The sequence below is a fragment of the Netta rufina genome (genome assembly GCF_964035555.1).
Source record: "Netta rufina genome assembly, chromosome: Z".
NCBI lineage: Eukaryota > Metazoa > Chordata > Aves > Anseriformes > Anatidae > Netta > Netta rufina.
In genome coordinates this window covers 75,308,914-75,324,747 of record NC_140126.1, presented here as the reverse complement: position 1 = coordinate 75,324,747, position 15,834 = coordinate 75,308,914, and positions in this window count along the sequence as shown.

Here is a 15,834-nt window from a genome sequence, read left to right as displayed (position 1 = left end):
GGGCTCCTTAGTGCTGAGGTATAATCCTGCTCAAAATGTAGCTGTCAGAAGAAGCATTAACGAAGCCGTCTCCTCAGTCTCCACTGGAAGTCAGATGATTCCCTGCTACTTTTAAAAGAGCGAAACACAACTCCCACTATCATAGCTGAGGTTTCGGCAGCTAATAAAATAGGTACTGATGTCTGGGGCTATGTGAGTGAACTAATTATGTCTGTTTATAATGGCTGCCACGTTTATAAAAAACAGTCTCAGTGCTAACAACATCTAATTCGTTACTTTGTGAAACATTCTGAGTATCATGGCTTGGAAAAGTGTTATTGTGACTCATTTTTGTAAAAAGGTAATATGTGTTGTCTTTCCCACACAGCTCTTTCTGACAAATTGATTGCATCCTTGCCAGGGCAACATTAATGGCAAAATCGATTTATATTATATGCATTTTCTTACATCTAGGTGTTTATGAGGTGGAGTTAGTGCCATGTTAGTGATGCACCAGGAAGAATTTTGACTTGATTGCTTAATGAAGGACCTCAAATGAAGTATATATCACTTCAGCTGTGCTTCACGTGTTCAGAAACTCGCACAAAAGTTAACCACCTTTTTTGTGTTCACATTTCTACAGGCTTCTGCTTGAAACCTGGTAGGTTGCATTGGCAAGAGGAAATCTGAAAGGACAAGTTTTGTCAATTATTTTTTTACCCACTAGGGGGACCCATTGTTATGACTAAAAAGTGGAATCTGAAGTTAGTGAAACGAGAATAATCAAATGTCAGGTTGAATTTTTATAGCAGAAATCTTTTCGCTCTGTGTGTACACACATCTGAGAAACCTGTGTGCCTATTCCACCTGCATAACACAATTAGCCAACTAATATACAACTTCTACACAGTAGAAATTAAACCAGCATTTTGCACATGCTGAAAGCTCACCTCTCTCTGCTGGATCACTGTGCATCTTTACTTTGCAATACAAAGAGACAGAAAATAGATTAATTGCTCATGATACCCAGGCTTGACTAAGAAAATGTATATTTGTTCAAAGATGTGCTAGTCGTTCTGTTTTCTTTCGGTGGAGGGGGGAATAAAACTATTATTTCTCTCTCCTGACAGCTGAAAGCAGCCCTGTGTCCTGACTGTTTCCTGCTCCAGACACGCAGCCTTCTCCTCCGTGGGCTTTGCATCTCTGTGCTCTGATGCTCAAAACCATCTCTGGTGCCTGCCTGGCATGCTGCGTTGCCTTCCTCCTGTCTCCTCAGCACACAGCACCTGCTGCCAGGCTCCTCTCCCTGTCCTCCTGATCTGTCCCCCTGTCCTATGCCGCCCTCAGCATCCCTTTGAGCTTCCACAGACATCTCGAGGTTCATCTCATGTAGTGCTGCCCCAGCCACAGCACAACTCTCAGAGTGCGCTGCCTTGCTCACGTAAGTCAGGTGTGAACAGACTGAAAAAACAAACAGTGATGGAGATTTTGGCACAAGGTGTTTTTTTTCTGATCAATGGTCATTTCATCCTGGTGTTACGTTTCTGCCGCTTCTCCCGTGCCCCCTTCTGGGTCTTCTGAGTCTGGCTGCTCTCTTGTGTCAGGATACATGTGGCACCCAAGCTTCAAAAGGCTGGGGACAGCACACATCTTGGGAGTGCCACAACAAAAAGCTACGGACCTTGTTTCTTACTGCCTATGCTGAAATCATTTTAATGCTGTTTCTAAAGCTTCTAGAAACCATACATTTTCTCTGAGCAAGGGTATAAAGTTCTCTTAGTTTTTGTTATTTCACTCATTTAATATTTTAAATACTTCTAGATTTGAGGGAAACACCATGTTTTCAAAAAAAAAAAAAAAAAAAAAAAAGAGTATTTTTGCTTAAATATGCTTAAAAGGGTGGAAATTTATCTTGATTTTGCACTCAAGTAAAATGTTTTTTCCCAGCATAAAGGACCTGGTGTCTGACTGTGTTGTGCGACCATTTAAAAACTATTTCAGCAAACTGCACATCTGATCCCTTTCAATGCCCCTTTCTGATGCCTTGTGTCGAGCATTGGGATGAAATATTCAGATCATATCGCAGTAACTAATGGGTCTGCAGCTCCCTTCCACGACGAGCCGCAGGAGCTGGGCACCTCAGTCCCCAGGGTCCTGGCCCTTATGTGTAAGAGGCTTTGAAATCCCTCTGCTGTCATTGGAAAAGAAGTGCCCGCACCCCCACAGAAGTGACTCAGCTCCTAAATCACGTCGGTGTTTTTGCAGTCATTACCTTCATCCTGCGCAGGAATTTTGATATTCTATGTGTGGCAGACTTCCAGATATTTTTTACTTTACTATTTATTTATTATTCATGGAAATTTAAGCTGGGGATGAAAACAATTAAACTGCAGGTGTTTTCGTGAGGCTGCGGTGTGGTTGAAATAAAAATGTGCATCTGTTTCTCTGTGGGTACCAAGGTGCTCAGCAGCAATGAACCCGGTGTGGGCGGCTATGTGCTAGCCTTTGTGCCCCCAGCAAACCTCAGGAGCACCAGGTACAGGTGTCACGATGACCCAGCAGATTTTAGGGAACGGTGGTTTCCACCCAGGGCTGTGGGGTTGGGTCACTGCAAGCACACTCTGTGTGATGAGCTTCCCACCTGAAGTGCCGCTACCTGGTTTTGCAAGCAGCGTTGCTGCCATCACAACACCCTGTCGAAGGGCAGAAGCTTCCAAGGACTCCCTGTCCTAGGGCTCTTCCTGACCACTGCTCAGGTAACCCCTGTGCTGGCATTTTCTGCCTTGTGAAGACTTAACCAGGCCATGGAAATTGACAGGCAGGTGTTGCACTAAGTAAAGAAGTTAAGTGTCCAGCATCAAGCACTGACTCCTGGAAGTCCTGCTGTGAAGCAGCACACCCTGCTGAAGACAGACACCCTGAAGTCTGTCTGTTGAAACCTTGTTTGGTGCTAATGTCAGTCCGAGCCATTTTAGTTGAGCTGGTACCTGTAGCCTGGCTCCTGCTGGTGATGCACACAGGGTGGTGGAGTTATCCCACCTCCTGTTGAGGTGCTGGGCAGCCTTGGAGAGGGTCTCAGGGCTCTCCATCTTTCTTCCTGGCTGCTGTAGTTCGCTGCTCTTTGTGGCATGCTTTGCAGAAAACATCAGGCAGGGAATTCACGGGGCTGCATGGGGCACATAAAGCTCACGTTAGCACGTGTTAGCATGCAAAGAAATGTGTTCATTCAGATTCTGTCCCAGGAAACAAGGACAACTTATGCAATCTAGTAGGAAATTACCGACTGTGGAAGCTTTTCAAGCTGCTGCAAAGGTCTGTGATCAGTAAGAATATGAGATATAAAAGAATAAATGAGCTATAATAAATACTGTAATAATACACTTGCCCCAGATTTTATTCAGTGCAAGCTAGTAGCACTTCATTCCTTGCTACTTCTGATTGCTAAATGACCATCTAAAAATGTGCAGGGGGTACGTATTTATATCAGATTTCATTTGCAATCATTGATGGTTTATTATTTATTTGTATTGGCAGATCTAAAAATTAAAATTACCTAAATGTACTGTTAACCTACTTTGATTGCAGCCTGTAAAATGTGTGCTTTAAAAAACCCAGGAACCTAGTCGCTGCTTCTGAGGCTGTTTTTCTTTTCAGCTTTGGAAAGAAGTATTTACATGCAAGGGTAACGATGCTAAAATTAATAAACTAAGGAATCTTTGCTCAGAAGAGACCAAAAGAAACTTGTGTGTTCTGAAATTGATTAAAATGCATTCTCTTTGGCTAGAATTGAGTTGGTGCCAGAAGAGTGGTCTCAAACCCATGTGGAAGATTTATTCTGTAATTTATTTATTTACTTTTTTTCATAGCTTGCAAAATCTCTGTGTAAATAAACAATATACCCTAAATCCAAACTAGCCAGGTCAACTGCAGTGTTTACTCAGCCCAATGTGCACAATTAAAAAAAAAAACACAAAACACTAGTACAAACAAGAGTGTAATTACTGTGAGCTCTGTTTTGTTTCTTACAGACTCTTCTTGGTGTCTGACACTTGGTATTCTCAGATGTATATTAATATGGCTCGAGGATTCCTCATTTAAATTACTGTAATCTTAACTGCATTCTGAAGTAAATACAAAGTTTCATAAACTGCGGAGTTACTTAAATATTGCTATTTTCCTTGAGCACCTGCTTTTCCTGCTTGTTAGAAGTAAGCTTTGTGAATACTGATTGGCGTCCTCACTCAGCCCCAGAGCTCGAGCCAGGAGCATATGATGGATTTCACTTCTTCGCTATATTTGAATTTTAAAATCTTACCTTAAGAAAGAAAAACAAATTTAAAGGGCGGAAATTCAGTGAAAGGCACCCAGAAAATCTATCGGGATCTACTAACTTGCCATTTCATCTAAATATAAAATATGCACAGCAGTTGTACAACTGTATGTTTATATGCAGCTCGGCATTTTTGACTGAAAAAGAGAGCTTTCTTAATATAGCCTAAAGTGTGATTTCGCTTGGAAAAGTGAATCTGTAAACTTAGCATCATGTTTATTGTCTTAATGACTTTTCAAATTCCAGACTTGATTTGTACACTGGCGCAGCAGCTTGTTTATCCTAACTGCAAGCTCAGTCTGAGGTCAACAAGTCTAGCGGCGTTCGAGGGCCCACAATTAATGCAGTAGTACATCTGTGGGAACGGTTACGCAATTTAACATCTTATCATGTCACCACATCAATCCATGGTTGCGGTACGCCGGCCTATAAAAATGCAGCTGTCCTTCTCCAAGTCTCTCCACCCAGTATTGTGTTTTCCTGTCCTCCTCCCTTCTGCTTTCCGCACAAAAGGGAGTTCACTGAAATGCCTGGTTTGCCCCCATGAGTGCTAACCTTTGAAAGAAAGAGTGGGAAAGCAGCAAGGCTTTCAACTCACCTACAGAGCCAGGCTGAGGGAGCTGGGGTTATTCAGCATGGGGAAGAGAAGGACTAGGGGAGACCTCACAGCAGCCTCACAGTGCCTAAAGGGGGCTGCAGGAAAGCTGGGGAGGGACTCTGTGTCAGGGGGTGTAGGGATAGGGCAAGGGAGAATGGCTTTAAACTGAAAGAGAGTAGGTTTAGATTAGATGTTAGGAGGAAATTCTTCCCTCAGAGGGTGGTGAGGCCCAGGCCCAGGCTGCCCAGAGGAGCTGTGGCTGCCCTGTCCCTGGCAGTGCCCAAGGCCAGGCTGGATGGGGCTGGGGGCAGCCTGGGCTGGGGGGAGGTGTCCCTGCCCATGGCAGGGGGTGGATTTAGATGGTCTTTAAGGCCCCTTCCAGCCCAAACAATTTTGTGATTCTCTAAAGGAAGTACTTGTTTGTTCTCTTTCAAACCTAACACAAGGGTGCATTAAATTCATTCAATGTGAGCAACGTCTTACCCCAAGGAGCTCCCCTGCTGCCATTGGCTTCTCTTACCTCAATCTTCAGAAGAATTTGAGCCATCACAGCCTGGTCCCTGCAAAAGTGTAGGTTGATGTTAACTGGAGGTGTTTGTTTGCTTGGTACCTCTTGCCTACTTTGCTGGGAAGTGCCTTCACCAGGTATGGAGAAGTTATTGCTGCACTGCCTGTCTGATGCCACTCTGAGGGCAAGTACAAGTTATTGTGTTTATTGATGATGTTACCGTGTAATGGATTATTACACCGAACTTCTGCTGCCTGTGAACATGATCAAAAATAGCCTATTCAGGCCGTGTGAAGGGGAAGGTGCCCTGCAGTCCTGGCAGCATGTAACCCAAGGTGGTTCGCTTCAGAGTGGCATAGAGCATTGGCTCTCTGCCACTGCAATTTTAGCTAGGATATAAATGCTGTACTTATTTATTTATTTTAATAAGTAATGCATTCTGAATGATATGACAGGATGCTGCTTCAGCATGGTGTAATGAGATCATTTGGTTCCAGTTAATAGAAATTAAGTATCGGTTATACTGCAAAATAACCCAGTGGAAGTCCTACCTAAAATCTACACAAATCCAGGAAAGTTTGCTTGTATTTATGTGGATTATTATTATTTTTAATACCTTTCTTTCAGAGTGCTGAAAAATCTGAAGAGAAGAGAAATTAAGTTGTTACTGAAAAACCAAACAGGCTGCCATCTCTTTTTATTTTCTGGGCTAAAGTCCAATTTTGCACAGCAGTTGCAAAGAAAAAGCAAACGCATCACTAGATTCAGCGAGAAATATTGTAACAGTATGTAATCTCTGTCAAGATAAAATTGCTTTGTGATTTACATTACAATAAATCCTGACCTTTAAGTGCTGCAGACTAAGCTAATCTGTGAAGTACTTTATTCTATCACTGAATCAGTGTGTGAAGCTGAAGCAAAGCGACTATATTCGTCCCACTGTGGTGTTGCTGAAGAGTATGTATGAAGGCAGATTATGGTGCGCCACTCCACATGCATGACAACAGTGGTGTAATTGGAATATGTAGCCAATTTCTCCACTGTGTATTACTCTGTGGAGTTACACTGTGGAGTTACTTTGATGCTGCCGTAGGAAGTATAAACTAATATTTTTATAGAGTATCATATCTAAATTGACATAAATCAGGACATAAAGTTTAAGAATACAGGCTGACCCTCCAATGTGAATTTGCTAATAGCTCATCCCCTCCTTCTCTTGCTCCCTTCTTTATTAATTTATATTATTAATATTTATTCTTTTATATTATATATATATATGCTATTGTTATTGTTATTATTATTATTATTGTTATATGACAACTTACATGTCATCTTAGATATTTCAGCCTTAGTTTAAATGCTGTGGCCTTTGCCTCTTGAAGTCTGGCTTAGAGCACTGTTTGGGTGTCGCCTTTGGTACTCAACTTTGTGTTCTGTTGTTCTACTTGCTGAAAAAAAATAATCTCTAGAATGAATATTTCAGGGATTCTTCAATTATGCATTTACCCAATGGTCCTTACCAGAAAACACATAATATTCATCAGATTGAGTAAGTAGGTAATCAAGCAGTTATTAAAACAGGAATTCTTGACACATTAGCCCATAACACAGCAGTTAAGTTTATTGCGTCATGGTCTAAACACTTGGAACACTTTTAGCCTATGTATTTATATATGCACTTAGAACCACTCTTATTATGAAGCACTTAGGTCTATGGAGCCAATCAGATCTGCAGACTAGGAACATATTATAAACTCTGTAATTTTGCTTAGGGAGCATCTCATGCTGTGGAGCTAACTGCTCTTTAAAGCTTTTAACGTTACTGCAGGACCACCTCACTTTGATGTTCATTGGAAAGTTGGGAAGAACCACAGATGGTGGAAAGTGTCTTTCAGGGTCTTTCTCAGGTCTTTGTCTTGTACTAGTTTTATTTTTTATTAATTTAATTCTGTATAGTACTCTGTGGCCACTTATATTTTCTGTTAAATGACAATATATCTCATTTATCTTGGAACAAGACTTCCATTTCTCTGTATGGCATTCCTTGAACTATGCCATCTGTATGCCTCCTCTTGAACTGTATGCATGCATATATACTATATACTGATTGCACATACATGTCACATACTCTGTTACACACATATATTTATAAATATGCACATATACCTTTTTTTTTTTTTTTTTTTTTTTTCATTTTGTATATAAATATACACATAAACACTAAAAAACAGCATCATTACTCAAGCCTGTTCGGATCTGGTGCTGTGGGACAAGTCAGGAAGGAAGAGCAGAGGCTGATCTGAAACAGATGCTGAAAACAAAGATGGGCACTGATATGCGGTGTTATGGAGAGGGGGGAAAAGTTACACGACTTCAGAAAAAGGAAGAAACAGGGTCATGAGAGAAAGAGCTGTAAGAACAAAATATTCTACATGATAATGAATGTGATGATGAGCAATATAAGTATTTCAGTTTCACTTAAATGGATGTGAAATATCTTTTAAATATTTTACTCTTATTGATGAGCCTTTTTAGATTATGACAGAAACTCTTTGGAAAACTAGAAGGAAAGAAGGGAGGCATTAGAAAAACTGGGGGGGGGGGGGGAGGAGGGTGTTAAACTATTTGACATTGTGCTTTGAAGAAATCTTGTCATTTCAGCTTTTTCTTGCAAACCTGGATTTAAAAAAAAAAATCTTAAGAGTATGCAGGCAGGTCAGTAAGCCCCTGTTCCTCCCCGCTGGTGTCTGGGGTCAGGCAGACAGGCACAGAAGCTGCAGACACTTGGGCACAGCCTGGCTGGCAGAGGTATGTGATGTACAGCACACCTGCCATAGTCAGCGGAGTCCAGAACAGAGTTCACTGAGGACTTTCTGGTTTATTTATTTATTTTTAAGGCAGTGTTTTTACAACAAAACCACTTTCTGAAAATGATCTGTTTCAGTATCATTTTTGTTAAGAAGTGCTTTTGACAGAAAGTTTTGAAACTGTTAGATGCTTTTTGACATTTTGACATTTTATTTTTAATTAAAAAATCTCCCTTCAGTAATCCATGCAACCCCTTTACAGTATAAAAAATGCCTATACTAAAGTGGAATTTTTATTAACTTTCAAAAAGGGGAAAACTGGAGAATTTTCTCATATTTCAACTGTTGACTTGTTTGTTTTGTTACTTTTGTTCTTGCCTGTGAGGGTTTCCACTGAGATTTCACGTTTGACTGCGAGATCATTAGGGATACCATTACTTTGAGTGACTATCCCTGATAACATCCACCTCTGACAATGCCAAGGTTACATTTATACTAATGAACGTGTCAAAGAGCGATACTTGGAGCACTAACAGATGCTTTAGACATATTGTTCATCTCCCGCCATTCTGATATGCTGTTCTGGAGGCTTCTCAGAAAAAGAAAAAAAAAAAAAAGAAAGAAAGTAAAATTAGACCTTGTTATATCATTTCAGTATGTTCAGGCTGAACAGCTGCTTGCAGTGAAGAAATAAGGGCACTTGCGTGAACTGGCAGCTAATGGCAACTGCTGGTGGCTGAGGCGGTATTTCAATAAATACAGTGCTGTGACAGCCTGAGCCATCAGTCCATGTAGACTTCATAGGATGTTTTTCAGGCAGTAGACTGAACCTCTGCATCACCCTGTGTACTCCTTTCTCTCCTGGATGCTACCTGTGTCCTGCTGAGCTCTGCCACCATGGTGTGGGCCATGGCAGGCTGCTTGCTGACCCAGGGAGGTCAGGAGGAGGAGGTGGTGGTCCTCCAAGCATGAGGCCAGGAGGCTGCAGAAGGAGAGGAGGGAGGCATGGCTGTCTTGTGTCTTCTCATCTAGGCAAAGGTTTGGGGAAACCCCTCTTTTCCTGACTGCTAACTCATCTGGGGGGCTTCCACAGGAAGGAGATTGAAGATTAAGGGTGTTGTGTTGAGAAGATCTATCATGTGTACCCATGTGTCTTCCCAGTTGTTGTGCATGTCTCTGGATATCACTGATCCCCAGAGAAGCCTGCCCATACCCCTGTGTGTCTGTGTGGTGCACTGGCTTCTGCTCTGGGAGCAGGCGAAGTGAGGATGGGTTTAATGTCTGACATTTTGGGGCTTATTGCCAAGGTGGGAAGATTAAACATGAGCAGAATGAGCCCAGAAACCCCAAACACGAACATTACCTTTCTCAGACCCCAAATGTTTGATAGATAGTTTCCAAGATTCTGCCAGATTCTGCCACAGCCACCTTCTCTTAACCTTGCTTTCCTAAACAAAATGCGCATCTTCATGGGAAACAGATCTGCAAGATAGGCTTTTCAAAATAATACGTATCAGTGCTTCTCTGGGCAAGTGGTTGTGCCAGTCCATTTACACAATGGTTTTACAGTACTGTTGTCTGCAGGGACAACAGCAGCTTGTCCTGAGATGTTCCACATACTTCCATTCAACATGACCTTAAATATTTTATCAGGGCTTAAAACACGGGACTCCATTTACTTAGAGGTGTTTTTTTTTTTTTTTTTTTTTTTTTTTTTTTTTTTTCCCTTTCTGTTCATTTATGGTTTTCACTCTCGGTTGCACAATAGCTTTATTTTTTATAAGTTTCTGAAATATATATGTATTTGTTTGTTTTGAAGCACACAAAGAGCCAGAAAGGCAAACACTGAGATTGTTTCCTTGCTGTATTTCAGCTCTCAGCTCACCACCACGGGCTGGCTAACAGCAGCATAGTGCACGCACATCGCATCGACTGCTTCCTGCCCAACGCAGAGCACTTCATGTGGGCGCAGCCCCCAAGCATGGCTGATTCGTTTTTCAGACCATACCTATATAAAGACAGCGCCGGTAGGGGACAGAGGTGCTTTAAATCTTTCTCTGAAGAGAGCAGCTGCGTATTTCTGCTAATCTCAGCGATCTGCTTGCAGAGGTTCAGCAAGCTGACACTGGAAGGAAAAAGCCCAGGCCTTCTGCTCCCCTCCAGGGACAAAAGGAGATGAGTTCTCCATGGCTTGCTTGCTGGCCATGGGCCTCCCCCTGCTCCCTGGGGTCTGAGGAGGGCGAGCGAAATGAAATCCCCAGCATGGTGGCAGACAGCCTTCCCCACCTCATGGGTCTCCTGCCACGGGAAGGGGGCTGCCTGCCGTGACTGCTTCGCCAGGGTGCTGACAGACCTCCCTCTCACACGGTGAAACGAGACCACCTGAAATTCACCCCCCTGAAAGCGCCAAGCGCTCCTGAGGGCTGCTCCTTCTTCCTCCCCACCTTTTACGCCTCATATCAGGACCTCCACCTCCCCTATGGTCACCCCCATTGGCAGCAGGCCTCTCCGCTCCATGCATTTGCTCCCACCCGCAGGATGAGTAGGGAGCAAAATGGCCTGTTCTCACCCAAAATATGGAGAAGGTTTGTGGCTGTCTTGTGGTGGCTGTGGCACATACTCTAGGGCTTTAGCTTTTGCCTGTGTGCCTTTGGAAGAGTAGCTTGCAAAACGATGTGCATCTGTACATGCAGGATGGTGTTTCCAGGTTTTTGGGTGTGCAATCCGTGTTAAGGTATGTATCTGTGTTCAAGGAAACTCTTCATGAAACTGTGCTTTCAAATCTTCCTGCTTCCCCTTTGGTGCTTTACAGAGATGACCACGATGGAGCTCTCGAGTTTAAAGGTGAAACTTTAGCACATACCATGCTGTGGGGTGAGGTGAGGTGGGAATATGGAGAAAGGGGAGAGAGGGAAGGAAGGGTGGAAGTGGGACTGGCAGCTGGCTGGCCTTGCAGCCACAAACAGCTCCTGGCCTCCTCAGCTGCTGCCTCAACCACAGCTGCTCCACGTGGACACCGAGTGTGTGTGTGTGTGTCACACAAGGCCTGAGCCAACAGTCATGGCATTGGCACGGTCAGGACCTTCAAGCTGTTTGGAATCCTAGATCTTTGTCTGCATGTGCCTTTCTTCTCTTTTATTGATAATGTGTGATTTTGCCCCGTTCCTTCATCCCATCTGTAACGTAGTCCTGCTGGTGTCACTGGTATGGAGGTGACAACCACGGTGGTTTCCCTCTTGCTGTGGTGTCCCCTGAAGGAGAGTGGGGAGATGAGTAAACGTACATGCTGGAGATGTTGTGTTTGGGTGGTGTGGCTCCCACCATCTCCTGAAGCAACAAACAAGATGGTCACCTCCAGCCCAGCACCTTCATCCCCATCCTGAAGCACAGGAGCTGGGTGCCAAGGCAGAATGCCTTCGTCCCTTTGCTCCAGCACCCCAAGCCTGCATGCTTCTAGCAGAGTGGGGGCCTAGGGGCCTCTGAAGCGCTCTGCTGTCCCTCCCCAGCCTCATCACATCACCTCTGTATCTGGTGAAAAAGTAATTTGCTCAACCTTTCTTTCTTCTTTTTCCTGAGGATAGTCACAGTAAAAATAAGTCCAAGGCCACAGGAGGAGTCTGCTGTTGGAAGGAACGAGTCCTGCCGCCTTTGTGAATTATGTCTATGATCTTTTGATCTTGGTGGATTGGTATAGACAGGACAAGAGTTTCTATTGCTGTGAGTAAGAGGGAAAAAAAAAACAACAAAATACCCAGCACCAACCCCCAACCCTGTGCACATTCAGAAAATGTATGGTGGATGTCTGTACATTTTAGAAATAAAGTTAATATTCCTGGATAGATTACACACAGCTTGAAATAAACAAACATCCCCAATAGCAATTTAGATATAATTCTCTCTCTCTCTTTTTTTTTTTTTTTTTTAAACTTAGATTTATACAGTATTTACTGTAGAAAGACCAATAATGTCAAGAACGGTGGAAAAATATTTTTCATTAGGAAAAGACATACTGGAAATTTATTCCATCCCTGAACTCTGTGAACATGCTGGCAGTAAGTATAAAACAAAGCAAATACTCAGGTTGTGAAAAGTTGTTTTCTCTCTGTAACTTCCTGAATGTTACCCTAACTGGATTTTCAAATTGGTTTCTGTGGTCTGCAGCTATGCACAGCAGAAGAAATTGCAGGCATCTCTTAAGCTGAAAGAGTATTTTTAGATGTTTTGTGGGCTGTGTATCAATTACTTTATAACATAGAGTTAGTAAGGAATGTATGAAATATATTTAGTGTCTTTTGAGAGTATTTTAAGAGCATTTGATTCTGACACATAGAATATAATTTACAGGGATGCAAGTTACATCATTATAAAATTATATATTGAGAAAACAACACCACCAAAAAAAAAAAAAAAAAAAAAAAAAAAAGGAAGAAAATCCTTTGAACCTTGACTTGAGGTATCCACCCTTGAAAGGAGTGGAAGTTTTCACTAAAGAGTCTTTGCTTTCTGTTCAAAGGAAGCTTTTAGAAAATTGTATAACCAGTGATTTTTCTGTAAATTATTGTTGTATCAGTGGTTATGCTAATGCCAGATGCATTACTGGACGACTGTTTCTTTAGCCTTAAAATATCTTGCGGACACCTTCCGGCTTTCTCGGCTTGCCCTGTCTCTTGGCTTGCATGGGGAGAGGAGGAAGGAGGAGAAGGGCTCCTCTTTTCTGTTGCACATTTAATTTTTTAAATTACAGAAAAATGTCAAATTCTTTGATAAGAGGTTTTAAGATTATTATTTTATTTATTTTTTATTTTTTAAATAACCAAACCAGAGCTAATATGTGTTCCTGACATGAATAACTGAGTGATCACACCCTGACTTTAATGTTTTTCCAAATGCCACTGCAGTGAATGTGTTGGAAGGAAGGAATTATCTCTTCTCTTTTTAGCAGTGACTAGACACATCATTTGCATGGGGCTAGTGCTACCTTTCCACTGGAAGCATTAGAAAAGTTTCAGATGCTTTCCCCACCCGCCAAAGAATGGCTGGACAGGATGGGAATAGAAACACCTCCTGCAAATTACATCAGCCTTGCCAACATTGCCAACATGGGCCGTGCACATGAACCCCCGCAAAGCACCCAGGAGTTACTTTCCACCACAATCTCCACTGCAGGCTTGCTCCCAGGAAGTCCAGAGTTGTTCAATGTCAAATTCAGGTACCTGATGGGCGCAGAAGCTGGCCTTTGGGCCAAGCAGAGTATCCTCTGTTTCTGAAATTATTTGTAAGTAGGCCAATTAACTATCTTTATTTATTTCTTTTTCTCCAAAAATTTGTTTTGTGTGTGTTACCATGACACTGGGGAGAACATGCCTGAACCTGATAGTGAAACCTGTCTGAAAGAATGGCAAAACTGGTGTTCTGCCCCTTCTAAATGATTATGGGACACTGTGAGTCTGGAAAGGCTGTCCTGTGAGAAGCAGGAAGGAGAATGTCTCTGCCCATCACCTGTTTATGGGACTTGCTCAGCAGGACCTGGTGATCTGCCCAGATCTCCTGGATTCCAGAGTCTTGGTGATCATCTGTAGGACAGAGGTGTACTCACTGGTGAGACAAGGGATTGTGGCCACATACAAACCCCATCCAAAATTTACACCTGTGCTTCCAGATTTAGCACCTGAGTGTTCAGGTGCCTATTTGCAGAGAGAATCGACCCTTTCATCCCACTTATGCAAATTCTGGGCAGATACACATTTTGCAGTCACCACTCAGACAATGAAGCTTTGGTAAAAAAGAATGTCTCTTGACGGAAAATTTTCCACCCAGATCTCAGGAGATGTCTAGTAGTGACTGCTTCTGGGTGGAAACAACTATTCTTAGATCCTTTTAAAATTTCTACTTTCAAAATGAGCCATAACATTTCAGATGTTAAAAAAAAAAAAAAAAAATCATCTCTTTAAAAGGCAGTTAGTATCTGTCAAACCTTGCTGTGTTTCCAGATTTCTTTTCTTCTAACCAGTGCAACTGACCCATCCCTTCTGTTGACTGCTGAAGAAGCTGAAAATACCTGCAGCATTGTGAATTCCCTATCCTAAATTGTTTAATTTCCCCTATGGAGATGCCTTCTCAGCTGCAAGTAGCTGGGTCCAGCCTGCGCCAGAGCTGGGTAAAGCTTTGTCAGGCTCCTGTGCCATTGTCCAGTGATCCAGGCATGAGCCTGCTGTGGGATAAACCTAGAGCAATGTCCAACTGGCCAGGAGTTGTCTGGGCAATAAGCTTTACAAAGCTGGACTCCAAAACTGAGCTGACAAACCTATTGTGAGAGTGAGTATATTTAATGCTGCAAGGGGCTTGTATGCCCTGAAAGGATCATAATGCAGAGATCACATAAATATGACAGTAAACTGCTTGATCTTCTCCCTGTCCTCTGTAAAACAAACAAAAAAAGCCAGCACTGCACCCTGAATTGCTGGCATATATCAGCACTAGATTTTCTATGATTGATATAGTGAAGCACTGTAACATTTCTCATTGCAGATTCTGACCCCTGTACTACGACTCTCTTAAATGAAAATTGTATGATTTGACAGGATTCTTCCTTTGTGTCTCCAGAGTATGGCAAACAGGAGCCAAAGACCTTGTCTTTCTTTCTTTCATTCTTTCTTTCTTCCTTTCTTGCTTTCTTGATTTTCTTTCTTGCTTTCTTTTTCTTTCTTGGTTTCTTTCTTACTCTCTTGCTCGCTCTCTCTCTTGCCGTCTTTCTCTCTTTCTCTCTTTTTAAATTTAATTACAGGAGGTTCAAGTGATTAATTTTCAAGTGAGGCTGACACTTCCTCTGTTAGCCTTCAGCAACATTGCTGTGTGTTTGTTTGGCAGTGGCCTTGAAGCAAGTGTTAGAGGATCAACTGCAAGGGATAAAAACAGACCTACTTTCTATTACCTTACTTCTCACTTACTTGCCATGCTGCTTCATGACATCGTGACACATGCACACGAGTACCATCCCAACCTGCCCAGAAGAAACTCCTACAGTCAAGGTAAGTGGATCTCCAAATGAATTCCCTAAGTGCTGGGTTGCTTCCCCAGAAAAGCTGTTGTTGCTTCTTAGTATTTCTGCTGCATTTCCAGCTAACTTAGCAGCCTTTTCACTTGTGGCATCAGCTGTTCATCTTTACAGCAGAAATCTGGGGCTTAATATGAGGGCATCAGCAGATTTTTTCTCTGTGAAACTCAGAAGACACTTTCCTCCTCTTTCTGCCGTCACATTTTTAGGAGTTAACTGAGTATCTGGAGAGGTGAGAGAACAGAAACTTCATAGTTAGCAGCAGGAAAAGTGTCTCTATCAACAGGTCTGGCCTCATTCCAGGCGAAGAACAGAGGTCATTTAAGGAGAAAAGTGAAAATAAAAACAGAAATGTGGGAACTTCAAAGAGCTGTCCCTTTCTGAACAGTTTGAACAACTTATTTTCCAAGAGTGGAAATTTGAATGGTGAACTGAACTGAAAATTCACAGTTTAGGAGAAGATGATCTGGTCTACCCAGAAGGCTGTTTTGTTTCTACTGCCATTACGTGTTTGGTCTCTCTTCTGAGTCTGCCAGCCAGACTGAAGAGTTAACCTCT